Genomic DNA, 15423 nt, shown 5'->3' on the forward strand with positions numbered 1-15423 from the left:
ATTTTTTGAGAACAAGTCATGGGAGGTTAATTCTAAAGTATATAGATTAACCTTCAATATATTACACTCATCAAATCCTTCAAGTATATGTTATTCTCCTAACATCACATGCTGAAATCATTTCTCTTAGTTGTACGCCACCTCCTCACAATCCTTTAATTATGCATGTGCTATACAAAAATAGAAAAAAAAATAGGTGAAAGGGTTGCCTCCTACCTAGCAGCGCCTGACCTTCCTATCAGGTGGCTAACCCAGGGGTGCGTCCCAACCACTATTATGGATTATGGTCCATAACACTAGCTATGTGGCATCTTCTCTCTCTATTTTCTCAATTTTATCACTTGGCTGTGATCAATTTGATGTAATCTTTGGTATGCTTTATTGTGTGATGATTTTGACTTTGTATTAACACTGGATACAAACTATTTTGATTATGTATGCATGATTTATTGATGTATATATATTCTTTCATCTAATCGAATATCATAAGAAGTCCAATGTTCTAGTTTATATTTGTTATAATCGATCTACAATTGTTTGCAAATTCACATATGTACCACTGTCAAACCTAAGGACCGAACATGTCGGTTAGCATAGGGGTGAGAGGGTCTAGTGGAAAGTCTTGATATATGTATATCATGTATTCTGAAAAAAGATTCCTTCAATCAAATATTTATTTTTATTTTTGAGAAGCCATCAGTCCAATCTTTAACCTACATCATGTGTGCACCACACTTTTTGCATTTATTTCCATCAAAAATTGCAACACTTCAATCTACGATGATCCATGGGAGGTGACCAGAGCCTGGCTATGAGATGTGTATCATCATCTGCGACAAGACAGAAGACGATTACCCAAACAACAGACCACACTCATGCACGCAACCTAAAGAACATGTCGGACACCATTTCAATGAAAATGTAATTTCCACTTTTCCCCAAGTGCAACTGGGTGAAAAGGTGCAAGTTGCATTATTCGCTAAAATGAACTCGTGTTTTTCAAAATGAGTAGATTCCTTATACACCATAGACACTTTGTCCATCCCATTTGTCACTCAATGTTTTTGACTCCCTAACATATTACTGAATGTTTTCACTGGGTACTCATATGCCACTAACGTCTATTTATTTGTCAAGTGTAAGTTGGAAGACATTGATTCCCTTACCACAGCAGAAAACAATCTATGTGGTTTTTATCTTTTCTATTGGATTTGTCATTTGACCGGAGAGTGAACAACATCAGGTTTTTTTTCATTTTTTGCAAAGCCTAAAACAAATTAAGATTGGACACAGGGCCTTTAGTCCCGGTTGGTACTTACAAAATAGAAAATGATATTTTTGTATGAAAAGTTCAAAACTCTATTTGGCATGAGTATGGTCATCGTGTTGGTCATTTGAGACCAAATTTTAAATGGAAAAATTGTAAATAATATGGCATCAAATGTAAAAGTTGTCAACATAAAATTATCCATCTCATCAAAATGAACAACTTTAATTTTTGAGGCATCTTCATCCGAGGTCGTATGTAACCGCTACAGCTAAAACAATGCATTGTAGCTAGGACCCCCTTTTGCCGAGTGGCACACTCAGTAAAGACCCCCTTTTCCAAGTTTAGCACTCGGCAATGCCCTGTTTGCCGAGTTTTGTTGTTTTAGCGAGTGTTTCGTTGACGATACTCGGCAAGTACGTGTTTGCCGAGTTTTAGTTTTTGTCGAGTACCTCTTTGGTAGGAACTCGGCAAAGATACTATTGCCGACTTCCTAGCATATTGCACTCAGTAATGACAAAAATTCTAGTAGTGAAGCTTTAAAGGAGCGATGCTTCTGTTTAGCCAGTTTCTTGAACCATTGGACTTGATCATGGAACAGCTGAGGAAAGAGTTCAACTGGACTAAATGCAACGAGCTCCTGTATATGAGTGGAAACGTCTCTCTTAAAACCCGCAAGGCCTTGATGGTGGACTTCAATGATATCGAGAGCGAGGCCAAGGTGATGCTTGCATCGACCAAGGTGTGTGGAGAAGGTACCACCCTCCTTGGAGCGTCGCGTGTGGTGCTCCTCGAGGTTGTGTGGAACCATTCCGCCCAAAGGAGGGCGATTGGATGTGCATATCGAATTGGTCAGCAAAAGATTGTCCATACATACAATCTAATCGTAGAAGGAACCACTAGTAGAAAAAGGGCGTTTAGTCCCGGTTCATAAGGGCCTTTAGTCCCGGTTCTTGAACCGGGACTAAAGGGTCGTTACTAATGCCCTGACCCTTTAGTCCTGGTTCAAACCAGAACCGGGACTAAAGACCCTCCACGTGGCCGGTCCACCTTTAGTCCCGGTTGGTAACACCAACTGGTACTAAAGGAAATTTTCTGATTTTTTTTGAATTTTTTTTTTAAATTTTTTTATTTTCAAATTTCTGAATTATTTTAACCTCTAATCTCTAATCACCCCTCATCACTGCTCAATTTAATCTCTAATCACCCCTCATCATTCTAAATCATCTAACTTCCCAGACGGTCACCCATCCTCCCACTCCCCCAGCCTGAGCACGCTTAACTTCCGGGTTCTATTCTCCCTCGTATCCAAGTCTGCACTCGTTGTTTTCCTCACAATAATAAGATGTCAATCCTATTAACCCTCAGGAGTTTAGCTTGAGCATGAAGTCACACATTTCACTGTTTGAGTTTCAAACTATTGTTCTAAAAACAATAATTTTTTAGTAACACTAATATTTCTTGAATAAGTAGTTTGACCATTGTTTGACCACAGTTTGACCATAGTTTGACCAGATTTGACCAAAATTCAAAAAACTGAAATAATTATTTAATAACACTAATATTCTTGAATAATTATTTAGTAACACTAATACTTCTTGAATAAGTAGTTTGACCATAGTTTGACCAGATTTAATGAAAATTTAAAAAAACTGAAATTTGAGCATAAATTTTTTTCCTTTTGGAATTTGAGGATTCTACAAATTTGCAAACAGGCCGTAGGCAGTCTCCATCCGATGTAACTTTTCGAGTAGATGATTTTCATATAAAAAACTTTTTAATCCGAGTTCATATGCAAAAGTTATGCCCATTTTACAAATTCCATAGAGATTTTGTAAATAAAGTCGAAATTCATATTTGTAAATTTTCCCAACAACTAGACCACATATCACCTGGGAAACTTATTTTATTTTATTTTTTTGACATTTCCATCATTTTCTTTTGTTTTTCCTATAACTGAAAAGGTAGTCCACGAGGGGGGGGGGAGTTTGAAAATGGACCTTTAGTACCGGTTCATGCCATGAACCGGTACTAATGCCTCAAAGCCCATTAGTCCCGGTTGGTGCCACCAACCGGGACTAATGGGCATCGCACCATTTAGTCCCGGTTCGTGGCACGAACCGGGACTAAAGGGACCAGGTGAACTGGGACTAATGCCTTAGCCGCACGAACTGGGATAAATGCACCCATTGGTCCCGGTTCTGGACTGAACCGGGACTAATGGGCTTACCCGGCCTGGACCAAAGCCTCCTTTTTCTACTAGTGAACACAAGAGAAGGGCAAATATGATATATAAGCTATGAAAGACCAAATGTCCAAATTGTTGTTTTCAATTGAGGAACAGCCTGCGGAGCGCAACACGTCATCAGAATCTATTTCCAATGACAGGATTTTGGAACAAATTATAGAAGATGAAAATCTGAAAGAGATTTTTGTGAATATTCTCCCATTGTAGTGACAATAGAACTTATATATCTTTGGTAAGTGGAAGCTTCTAAGATCAGAAGGTTGCAATTTCCATATTTGCTTGTGGTACTTATCCTATTATATCATTACTGGACAAGCAAGCGTTCCATGAAATTCTGAATTTATGGATTCTTCAACAAAAGAAGTAAATTATTTGCAAGGTATTGAAAATAGAAATTCTAAATTGAGATCGTATATGTGGTTCGCCTCCCTGCTGGAGCCGTCCAAATGATCTGGCCGTGCCATCCGATTACGGCTTCCTGACCGTGCTACTGCACCATGACTACCCGTTCGTAACCCCTTTGGCTTGCCAATGACTCTCTCTATCAGGCCAAGAAAGAGGGCGGTGGAGATGGCATCGTTGTAGTAATGTGATTCCACGAAGGATTCGGACTAGGAGGAGATAAGCTGGACGTTGTGATGAGGGTGGAGGAGGTGGTGGGGCTCAGCCTTGGTCGTCAGGCAATGACTCAGTATACATATGTCTCCTCTATCTATTTCTAGGAATCCTATATTCTCCTGTAATCGTTTAGGCCTCCTTTGCTTTGGAGGAATTTCATAGGAATTCTAGAGGATAGGATTCTTATAGGATTTTTTCCTTTAGAGCCCTTTGGTTCATAGGAATGGATTCGTATTCCTACATAGGATTGCTTCCTATCCTCCACATTTCATAGGAAAATAAAAATGAGCCTAGACTCAATAGAAAAATTCCTTTGGTGTCAACCAAATGACATCTCGTTTCCTATTCCTACTCATAGGATTTGAAATCCATGACATCTCATTTCCTACAAAATTCCTATTCCTACGATAATCCTATCCTATGAACCAAAAGAGGCCTTACAAATTTGTGAGAACAAGACATGGGAGTTAATTCGGAAGTATATAGATTAAGCTCCAATATATTACGCTCATCAAATCTTTCAAGTATACGTTATTCTCCTAACATCCCTTGCTGAATTCCTTTCTCTTAGTTTTTACGCCACATCATCCCAATCCTTTAATTATGCATGTGCTAAACAGAACGCGGAAAAATTAGGTGAAAGGGTTGCCTCCTACCTAGCAGCGCCTAACCTTCCTCTCAGGAGGCTAACCCAGGGGTGCGCCCCAACCACTAGTATGGATTATGGTCCATAACACTAGCTATGTGGCATCTTCTCTCTCTAGTTTCTCAATTGTATCACTTAGTTGTGATCGATTTGATGTAATCTTTGGTATGCTTTATTGTGTGATGATTTTGACTTTCTGTTAACACTGGATACAAACTATTTTGATTATGTATGCATGATTTATAGATGTATATGTTCTTTGATCTAATCGAATATCATAAGAAGTCCAATGTTCTCGCTTATGTTAGTTATAATCGATCTTCAATTATTTGCAAATTCACATATGTACCACTGTCCAACCTAAGGACCAAACATGCCGGTTAGCATAGGGATGAGAGGGTCTAGTGGAAAGTCTTGATATATGTATATCATGTATTCTGAAAAAAGATTCCTTCAATCCAGTATTTATTCTTATTTTTGAGAAGCCATCAGTCCACTCTTTAACGTACATCATGTGTGCACCACACTTTTTGCATTTATTTCCATCAAAAATTGCAACACTTCAATCTATGATGATCCATAGGAGGTGACCAGAGCCTGGCTATGTGATGTGTGTCATAATCTGCGACAAGACAGAAGACGATTACCCAAACAACAGACCACACTCATGCACGCAACCTGAAGAAAATGCCGGGCATCATTTCAACGAAAATCTAATTTCCACTTTTCCGCAATTGCAACTGGGTGAAAAGGTGCAAGTCCCATTATTCGCTAAAATGAACCGTGCTTTTCAAGATGAGTAGATTCCATATACATCATAGACACTTTGGCCATCCCATATGTCACTCAATTTTTTTGACTCCCTAACATATTACTGAATGTTTTCACCGGGTACTCATATGCCACTAACGTCTATTTATCGTAAGTTTATCGTCAAGTGGAAGTTGGAAGACATTTTTTCCCTTGGCACAGCACAAAACATTTATCTATGCGGTTTTTCTCTTTTCTATTGGATTTGTCATTTGACCGCAGAATGAACAACATCAGTTTTTATCTTTTTTGCAAAGCCTAAAAGGAAATTAAGATTGGACGGATGCTTGGAATGTTGTTGCTGGACAAATTTACCTGGCAGTCTGTGAATATCACATCATAGGGCAAGGCCACTGTTACTGTATGGTCCTCTAATACACCATTTGCACGATGAAGAGATTTGGTGAACATAACCATGGCCATGGAACAATGCAATCCTGTGATCTTGAAGTTTGCTTCATTACTGGTCAGCACCTGCTTCGTTTCTGCAACAACACGGCGTTCTCCACCAGCAGCACATGCATCCCTTACACGGGGTTGGTGTCTCCAACATTGACCGGTCCAGGGGCACTGGCATTGCTGCAGCGGGCATGATTTCAGGAGTCGGCTGGAGTGTCCTTCTAATAGCATTGTTGTTTTAATGTGGGGATGGTGGCACTAATTTATGGTGTAGGGAGTGTGAAGAGAACGTTGTGGGGAAGAGACACTACTAGAAGGCCACATAACACTCACCGGCAAAAAAATGTATCATCACTGACGCGCTAGCAGCCCGTCGGTGCTTCTGGGTCGGTGATGTCATCATTGTCACACACAGGCTGGCCGACCGGACAGTGATGATAATGTATCATAGACCGCTGCTCGGTCAGTGAAAATAACTCTAGTGCCACATCTATGCAAATGAAGTTGAGGAAAATGCAGGGACCGAGACTCGAAACCGATACCTCAGATCTGATACCATATTAAGATACATTCAATTAACCAACTGTCTTCCTTGAAAAAGAGACAAAATTATATCTCATTTCTTCAATCCCACAACCTCCCAGGATTATCTTACATGAATACATTTTAATTAACTAAGCTATTCAAGATAGTGTTGTCGAAATTATCAAGGAATCATGGCTTCTAGGAATCTTTCCCTACCACAAAGCAATTGCAAAAAAGTGTTAACAAAATGAAGCGTGCATAATTCAAATGTCTACCTCAATATTACTCTGAAATAATTCTAGCTCCAAGAGCCTCAATAAATGCTATGTTAAATAACTTGACCACTATTTTTCACAGCACCTGAATGTGATCTGCACCCGCTTTTCCTCCTAGTTTACATCATAGTTCTAAGAAAAATAATTTTGTTGTGTCAAGGAAAAAGCATGTCACGAATTGTCTCATAAGAACCGCAAATATTTTAATAAAGGGCTTCATTCCAGGTAACTGCTTTCTGGGAAAAATATATTTCAGATTGTGTTTCAAGGTCTCAACAGCGGGATTAACAACATGTAGAACCGTCTTCTTTACATGCATATTGTACCTCCCTATACTCTAGCTTGCCTATGCTGTTCCCTATTCAACAGCGCCTGCCTGTTGAGTGGTCTTGTGAGTCGTCATCCCTCAAGCTCCCACTGGGCATTGCTATTCTCTATTATCTAAAGGCTCAGACAACAGGCGTTCTTGATCGGCTGCCAGGACATCCGCCATCATACAAGCACCAAGGGCTGGCTTTTTTCAGGATTGGTAAAATTTGGAAGAAGATATTTTTCATTCAAATAGTGCACTGGGAGTTTTACCAAAGAGAAATGATTGAGCTCTGTCGGCTAATAGATGTTTGCTTAAATTTTGGAGAGCATATTATTGTTGCACATAAATTCCTTCTTGAAACATTGAGGATGTTTCAAGGTGTTACAAACAGTGCCACAAAATCATTTTGTTCATGGTGGTAAGTGTTGAGATGCTGAAAAATGGGGCAATGGAATAGCACCAAGACTGAAAATAACCAACATGGGTCCATATACATCTATGACGATTACATATGACAACTCATGCAGCAAGATTAGCCTAAGCTGACCGGCCATTTTACATTGTACTTTTCTTCATATACAAACTTGTAAAAAAACACTAGTAGAAAAGGGGGCTTTGGTCCAGGCCGGGTAACCCCATTAGTTCCGGTTCAGTCCAGAACCGGGACCAATGGGGGCATTGGTCCCGGTTCGTGAGCCCAGGGGGCCGGCCGGGCCACGTGGGCCATTGGTCCTGGTTCATCTGGACCTTTTGGTCCCGGTTGGTGGGATAAACCGGGACCAATGGGCCTCGCTCCTGGCCCACAACCATTGGTCCCGGTTCGTGCCTCAAACCGGGACTAAAGATTAGACCTTTAGTCCCGGTTTGAGGCACGAACCGGGACTAATGGGGATGAGACCTTTAGTCCCGATTCATGCCACGAACCGGTACTAAAGGTCCCATTTTCAAACTCTACCCCCTGGATCGCCTTTTCAGTTTAAAAAAATAAAAAAAAATGATGGAAATGTCAAAAAAATAAAAGAAAATAAGTTTCCCATGTGATATGTGGTCTAGTTGTTGGGACAATTTGCAAATGTGAATTTTGACTTTATTTGCAAAATCTCTCTGAAATTTGTAAAAATGGGCATAACTTTTGCATACTAACTCGGATGAAAAAGTTTTTTATATGAAAAATCATCTACTCGAAAAGTTACATCCGAATCATTTTCAAAATTATCAAAAACCTAATAGAAAAAAAGTTACGGGGCTTTTAAGATCTAGAGTGAAAAAATCGAAAAAAATTCAAACAGTGGGCAAACTGTGGTCAAACAATGGTCAAACTAATTATTCTAGAATATTAGTGTTACTAAATAATTATTTCAGTTATTTCAATTTTGGTCAAATCTGGTCAAACTATGGTCAAACTGTGGTCAAACAATGGTCAAACTAATTATTCAAGAAATATTAGTGTTACTAAATAATTATTGTTTTTTAAAACAATAGTTTCAAAATAAAACTATGAAATGTGTCACTTCATGCTCAAGCAAAATTTCTGGAGGTTAATAGGATTGACATCTTAGTATTGTCAGGAAAACAACAAGTGCAGACTTGGAGCGAGGGAGAATAGAACCCGGAAGTTAAGCGTGCTCAGGCTGGGGGAGTGGGATAATGGGTGACCGTTCGGAAAGTTAGATGATTTGGAATGATGAGGGGTGATTAGAGGATAAATTGAGAAGTGATGAGGGGTGGTGATTACAGACTAGAGATTAAAATAATTCAGAAATTTGAAAATAAAAAAAATTAAAAAAAATTCAATTTTTTTTTTAAAAAAAATCAGAAAATTTCCTTTAGTCCCGGTTGTTGTTACCAACCGGGACTAAAGGTGGAGCTCCACGTGGCCGCGCCCTTTAGTCCCGGTTCTGGATTGAACCGGGACTAAAGGAAGAGGCATTAGTATCGACATTTTAGTCCCGGTTCTAGAACCGGGACTAAAGGCCCTTATGAACCGGGACTGAAGGCCCTTTTTCTACTAGTGAAAATACACAACAGAGAAACCCTACTGTCTTCCTTAAAAATAAGCGACAAGATTATGTCCCATTTCTTCAGTCCAGCAACCTCCCAGGATTATATTACAGATATAAAGTTCAACTAACTAAGCTATTTAACATAGAGTTGTTGAAATTATTGAAAAAACATGGCTTGTAGGAATTTTCATGCCATGGTCCACAAATCAATTGCAACACAGTGTTTACAAAACGAAGAGTACATAATTCAAATCTCCATCTTAATATTTCAATTTTAGCTCCAAGTGCCTCAAATAAATGCTATACTAATAATTTTAACCACTATTTTCTGCAGCACCTGGATGTGATCTGCAGTCAATTTTCCTCCTAGTTTACATCTTCATTCTAAGAAAATTAATTTTGTTGCCTCAAGGAGAAAGCATGTCACAAATTGTCTCGCAAGAATTGGAAATCTGTTAATAAAGGGCTTCGTGCCGAGGCACTCCTTTCCAGGAAAAAATGTTTCAGATCGTCTTTCAAGGTCTGAACAGAATGATTAACAGCATAGATGATCATCTTCTTGACCTGCATTTTGTACATAATATGTTTGTCACAGTTCCTCAACCAAAGACACCTGCAAGTACAAATCTGGAATCAACAAGCATGTAATCAGAGAGCCTAATATGATTGAGTTTGTGTTCTGGAACATAGTTCTATTAAACTATGTTTGCACCAAAACATAGGGTTAACATAATGGTGTAAAAAGGTTAACCTCTAGTTTGTCTTCCTTTGATCTGTGCTCTTTGTTCAGCATCATACATTGTCTAACATTCTCAGGGGAAACAAAGCCTATAACAATCTTGTTGGATCAGAGGCCAGAAGACACACGCGTACAGGTGGAGGAAAAACGATGAGACACACACGAGAGATTCTTTTGGTGCCGTTCTACTTTCTCCTCGGCTTTTCTTCCTTTATATCTCATTGTTCGGTTACAGAAGGGAAAACGTGGCCGGTAAGGATCCTACCAAAGCGCCACGATCCGGTTAGCTCGTGCCATCCCACGAGCTGCTGAACGTGTCTACCACGCGATGCTAGACTGAAGGAAACGGCCCGATGCAAACAGATGCATCTCAGGCCCATGCAAATGCATGCACGGCTCGCACAAGTTACGGCTCGTGGCTAACAAACTAGCTAACAAAAACAAATGCTAATTAGACGTGACAGAACGTGTACGTGCTAGCCTATACTCAACTAATGCAAGCTAAATCTCAGAAACAAACATGCACTATTCCCTACGTGCTCGCTAAAGCAACATGATTATCTGACAAATCTTGGTACAAGACTACAAAAGTAATAGAAGAACACAACCAGTTACATATTACAGAAATAATAAACCAGTTTTTGGCTGTCAAATATGATCATGTCTATACCTATAGTTTGTTCAGGCGATATATACCTGAATTTGTCATACTTGATGTGGACAGCCGGCTGCTATGAAAACAGCCTCTCCAAGTTTTTGTACTGTAGTCCATGGCTCTACTCCTGAAACACATTACCAATTTGGATAGACATAACACTTTAGTTTACTTTTCTCTGAAACTTCATATATATTGTGTGATTTACAGGTACTACAACTCACCATGTTCAACTTTAAGCTTTCTCTTGTGGTGTTCTGTTAGATAAAATGTTTCTTCGTGCACTCGGTTATACAACTGCACCAAAATATCAAATGAGATGTACACTGTACACATACTTCCGTTATCAAAAGTACTATCCTTTTTTAGTTGATAGCAACCTACATGACGAAATTCTTTGGAGTGCTCTCTCAAATATTCTTTCAATCGTGGGACATCCCCTATTCTGAATATATCCCAGCGAGCACCCTCCTGGCCCTCCATATGTTCAGGTGATGTATTATGTTTTGCATAGCCGTCCCTGTTTATATCATCACTGCATAATCCAATTTTATCTTGGGCCTTGTGTTTTAATTTCGGAAAAACTAAGGCACTTTCTTGCCTCCTATAAGAGGCAACCTTGGTAGTATGCAGCATTACATTGACCTAATATTAGACCAAACCTTAGAAATGAATAAAACCACTAGTAGGGGCGCCATTTCGATAATGCAGATTAATCTAAAATGGATTATAGAATGGAGTTCTGGCCACTTATTACATTTTACCAAGGTAATTAAGGAATTCTCTCTGTTACAGTCATACACTTATCTATCTCACTTACCGCATCAAGTCGCAATGAAGCCTGGTAACCGAATCTCCTCTTTCAAGTTCTTGTGAAATATCGTATGCTATGTATGATTTTGGGCCCAAATCAACCTTGTGAAGATCGTTAGGAAGGAAAGTTGAAATATTAATGATGCCAAAATTCGGGTTGGTGTATGGTTGGAGAGGTAATGAAGGCGTATACATTTCTCCATGGTTTGGAAAGAGCTCTTCAAATTGATTTGATGTAGGACAGTCCTTCAGTTTGAGGATCTCTCGCCAACCATTATCATAATGTCGACCTTTGTAGTATCTATTGAAGAAGCCATTGTGGGACAAAACCGGATAGCGCTCTTTCTCTCACTCGCTCTAACGAAGGTGTAAGAAAAAGCACGCTGGACACAAGGTTCTTCCCGGCACTCAAACGCCTCGCCACACGAATGGCGCTCTTCTTCTTCGAGCTCAAACTCGGGTCGGCAACATACCGTCACGTACTTGAGAGACTACACGTCGTGGACATCAAATCCGGCTACTACTCCTCATGGTGAGTGCACACACGCGAGAGACCACCGGAGACTACATTTTTTTCTCCTAGCTACTCTCCCTTTGCAGCACCACGGCTTTCATTCTTATAAGTAGCACAAGCACGGGTGCACAGCCTGCACGTCCAACTTGCCACTAACTAACCTGGAATCACTCTACGATCTGCTAACTAACTAATAACTAGCTACCTACATGCACCGGCTAATCCCTACATGCAGGCATGCAGCCCACAAGCTGCTCCACGACCCGGCTGCACGACGCAGAATCGACTGCGCGCCTGCTGAGTCTACGATCCGCACCGCGTGCCCAACTAACTGCATGCAACTAATTACTAGATTAAGATTTATGGCTAAAAGCTACTATTGTGTATTTCGACCTGAAAAAGGAAGCTTAGGAAACATTAACTTATCATCTTCATCTTTTCATAAGGATTGGAATGAATATTTAAAGTATGAACCCAATTTTTGCACGTGACATATACAGATATACAAGGCACTGAACCCTTTATATGTTAAATCTGTTGCTTCTCAGCTAGCTAGGAAATCTTTACTGAAAGGTAAGACCCTGGTACTACATTAATTCCATGTACTGTGAACTAGTGTTGGAGATATAATTATGCATTTGATTCTGATCTATTAATGCAAATAGTATTTTTAATACAGTTCTATAAAATGACATATTTAGATAACGGGAGGGAGTAATATCATCTAGATCTGAGTTGTAAAAGGAGAAGATTACCGCTCACCTCACAACAACTAAGGCAATCGATAGCCTTCACATTCACCAGATCAGAAGCCTTGTCATCAACGTGTATCTGAGACAACATGGTTCACGGCTCCCAGCTGAAACCTGACATCTTATCTAGAATGCCTCAAAAACTACTGGTTCTCCCATCACCCAGTGTTTCTTGAAGTGCTTCCGGTCATCCGGCTTTGCAGCGTCCGACAAGGAGTAATACACCCAATTATCAGTCGAGTTCTCCCTGGAAGCAGCTCTCCTTTTCCTCCCCAGACAAACTGCAAAGGCAGCTGCATGCATCATTAGCACCTGCTAGATCAGCAACGGTCAAGAAGCGTTTGCACGTTGTGGCTTCTGTCCCTGGACGCGTAAGCCAGTGCTCTGGAAAGGGCCGCCTCAGCTCAAGACCCTGGCGATCGCAGCCCCCGAGGTCGGCGGGAGGGCAAGGGATGCTGCCACCGTTGGCAGTTATGTTAGCTACCCACTTGGCTATTTTAACTTTGCCTCTCTTGTAATGTCTTGACCTTCACCTCCCGATGAGGAGCGCGGCTGTGTGGATTGCCCCCGTGCAAGTAGTCGGGTCCATTGTCCGGGTGATCGTCCTCCATCTCATCACAGCAACCTCAGAAGTTGTTCTCGCAGAGCTCCTGTAGCAGAGGATGCATAGCTCGTAGTCGCACTCCAGGTCTGGGCACCTTCTGCGGCGATCGCAATTTGATGTGTCGCAATTGTTGCTGCAAAGAAAAGAAAAATGTACTGCACACATTACATTCAAGATTGGATAGATGGAATCTACTGCAAGAAATCATGATTTACATAGGATCAAGGCATACCAATAGACCATGTTGTATTTGTCGAGCACAGCATGCTCTATGCTCAGATTGAATAATGACACCCCTGTGAATTTGTGGTAATAAGTAAAAAGGGATTAATTAGCTCAAAAAAACTAAAATTATACAAACAAGAGCGAAACAAGTTACCATGTTCGTCCACATACACTAAATTTTCTCCATCAATTCTATGGTGGCTTCTAATTATAATCATATAGATCTATCGCCAAGGAGTTGCACAATAAATAACACTAGCATGGAATATGACACTTATCCATCTATTCGAATAAAATCCCGCAAAATTAGTATCAGAATCCCTATTTGATAGAGAGGAAATTTGCAAATTTTCTTTCCTACCTATTTTTGTATGTTATATTGTTATTTTTTTTCAACTTACCCTTCAGTTTCCTAATACTTACGCAAGAGTATGGCCACATTATAGACACGCACTAATAAAATTAATTGTTCTCTTTAATTCTATGCAGACTATGGTCTTAAAGATCGGGAAAGTATTACATGCATTATAGGTGCCAGTAATTTACAAAAGAATAGGTAGATTTATATAATGAATCTAGTGTATATTATATTTGAGATAAGAACTAAAGTAAACAAGCATTTTGGTTTCCTGAATTTACAAATGAAATCATTAGATAACTCAATTTGGAGTAAACAATAAATTAGAACATTATTAAGGAAAACCTGTTACTTAACAAGAATGTTCTACTTGTGCAAGCGATAGTATCACACAGGGTTGTTGGATTTTCGAAATGCAAGAGTAAGAACAAAATAAACCAGAAATTTGGTTCCCTTGATTTCCATATGAACTCCTTACCAATCGGAGTCAAAACAAGTTATTATATCAAAAGTTTGTTGTAGCGAGGATGACTCACGGGTTATAAAATGCCAACATTCCAGATATTAGTCCTCATGGACTGCGTCCGTTGACAAAAGAATAGATAACATTAATTACATGTGTATGTATCAATAAGATTGTGCTTAGAAACATAAGAGAACAGTTTGTCATGAGGCAAATGGAGGTCACCGACAAAAGAATCAATCAAGAACTGATTGCCATTAGCATTGTTAACTGCTGCTCAAAGAATGATGGAAAGGTCCATTATGACGAACGAAAAGGCTTTTGCATTTTAAAGGGTGGCGGGTAGGGCACACACGATATGGGTAAGAAGTGCAGACAGATGAATGTGAAGAAATCCATGTCCCTTGAATACGAGGTATTCTTTTTCGTCGTGCTAAACAATACTACGGTTTATCTCAATTTTTTTGTTCTTCCAATTAAAGGGCTCATCTCCATCTCAATTTTAGTTTCCGGAGCGCATTAAATCTTTGCATGCAAGAATTAAAAAGAAACACACCAATGCATATAATGTTCCTACTCATCTAGTGGCCAAGCATGCATGCACTCCAATTAATCCAAATTAATGCATGAGTTTAATTGGGGTAGGTTTGTAAAGTACGAGATACATTCCGCCTCTCACAAAATGCCTTGGTTGATGAGATTTCATATTCTGGTCATAGTTTGCTTAATTTATTAGCTCATAGACTCATTTTGCCTTGGGAAGCACTATGTTACAGTAACATCTTATGTTACCACAAGCATCTATTTCCTCATTAAATACTTGCCACATAAGGAAAATTATCTTGCAATGTGTTAAGCTACTAACTAAGTTACCCCCACTATGGCTAGCCTAACCAGAAAGGAGGGAATATAACTTGAGTGAAAGCACAAGGAGTCCCTATAATATGAGTGATTGGACGAGCAAATGTTGTAGGAATTTTATTTATTAGACTAGCCACATTGGAGTGTAACATACACATATCCCTAGACTATGTTACTACCTTCATAGTAAGTAGTAACATAAGTGTGGTGTCATGCGAAGGTTCATTTATTAGGTTATAGACTCATATTATACCGGGACATGTGATGTTACAGTAACCTAAATTAATCAAACTACCTCTCTCCTCATTAATTCATTGCCACGTAAGTAAATTTGC

The 15423-nt window shown here is 39.6% G+C and overlaps 2 pseudogenes; one reads left to right on the forward strand and one right to left on the reverse strand.

Annotated features, from left to right (window-relative positions):
* The first annotated feature begins 1859 nt into the window (after positions 1-1859).
* On the forward strand, positions 1860-3722 carry LOC125506645 (SNF2 domain-containing protein CLASSY 3 pseudogene; annotated as a pseudogene).
* Positions 3723-9527: 5805 nt separating this feature from the next.
* On the reverse strand, positions 9528-13424 carry LOC125506646 (lysine-specific demethylase JMJ26-like; annotated as a pseudogene).
* Positions 13425-15423: the final 1999 nt, after the last annotated feature.

Source organism: Triticum urartu, chromosome 5A (assembly GCF_056163025.1).
Source record: "Triticum urartu cultivar PI428250 chromosome 5A, HENAU_Tu73, whole genome shotgun sequence".
Lineage (NCBI taxonomy): Eukaryota > Viridiplantae > Streptophyta > Magnoliopsida > Poales > Poaceae > Triticum > Triticum urartu.